Raw genomic sequence first — 1,097 nt, forward strand, 5'->3', positions numbered from 1 at the left:
TTCCAACTTTTTATTATTATATAATAATAATAATAATAATAATAATAATAATAATAATAATAATAATAATAATAATAATAATAATAATTATTATTATTATTATTATTATTATTATTATTATTATTATTATTATTAGGCAAAAGAGCTCCTCGAGACTGAAGTCAACATGTTTCACCACTAAAATCAGGAAAGTATAACCAAAATTATATGTTATTTGGTTTATTAAAAAAAAAATATAGGAGCTGCCTTTCACTCCTTTTCCTTGCGACCGCGGCAGGACTCGAACCTGCAATCTTCTGATCCGAAGTCAGACGCCTTATCCATTAGGCCACGCGGCCACTCCGGTAAGGAAAGCTGCGCGATCCCTATAGAAGTTGCAGCAAGGACTCAGCCGCAGCCGCGGCGGCTCCGGGCGATTTAGGAAGGTACCATTTTCTCCTCAGATGCAGGGGAGGCCTCCAAAGACAGACAAAAAACAAAACAAGCTTCTCGACAGCGACGTACTTTTTCTGAGCCTCGTTTTTTTCTTTCTTTTACGTAACCCGTTTAGAGGCGTTCTCGCTTTCTGGGGAGCTTTCGGAACGTAAAAAGGAGCGTTTGGTTTCCCCTTTCATCCTCAGTTCCCCCCTTCTTGAGTTGGAAGAGGCCGCCATGAGTCGAAGCGGAAGAGCTGCAGATTTGCGTTGAGTTTTTTTTGGGTTTTTTTTGCAGAAGGTGGAAGGAAACGGGGGGCGGCCTTGCAAGGTTTGGGGGGGCTTTTTGCACCTTCAAAGGGTGCAAGGCCGCGAGGGAGGGGGGCATCTTCCTCTCTTCCTGCATCTTCTTCTCTTGGGAAAAGGAGGAAGGCAGATTTCCTTCGGATTAGGTGGTGAGCAGGCATCTGTTTCTATTGGGGGGGGGCAAGGAATAGCCAAATTTTGGGGAGAGACGGGCTTAAATACCCCCCCTTTTTAGGGGGGAGGGCGATGAAAGAAGGTGGGGCGCGAGCGAGAGAGGGTGCATGCATTCACACGACAAGCTTAACCCGCGTCTTGCATTTAACCCAGCGCTTAACCCTTGGTGGTCTGAAGTTGCACGATGGGTTCAGTGCTAAACTA

The 1,097-nt window shown here is 44.7% G+C and overlaps 1 non-coding gene across 1 annotated transcript; it reads right to left on the reverse strand.

The window, feature by feature from the left end:
- Positions 1-265: 265 nt before the first annotated feature.
- Positions 266-338, reverse strand: TRNAR-UCG. The gene has a single exon. It is a non-coding gene; the product is annotated as a tRNA-Arg (tRNA).
- Positions 339-1,097: the final 759 nt, after the last annotated feature.

This window comes from Protobothrops mucrosquamatus, unplaced genomic scaffold (assembly GCF_001527695.2).
Source record: "Protobothrops mucrosquamatus isolate PMUCROS unplaced genomic scaffold, P.Mucros_1.0 scaffold25184, whole genome shotgun sequence".
NCBI classification, from domain to species: domain Eukaryota; kingdom Metazoa; phylum Chordata; class Lepidosauria; order Squamata; family Viperidae; genus Protobothrops; species Protobothrops mucrosquamatus.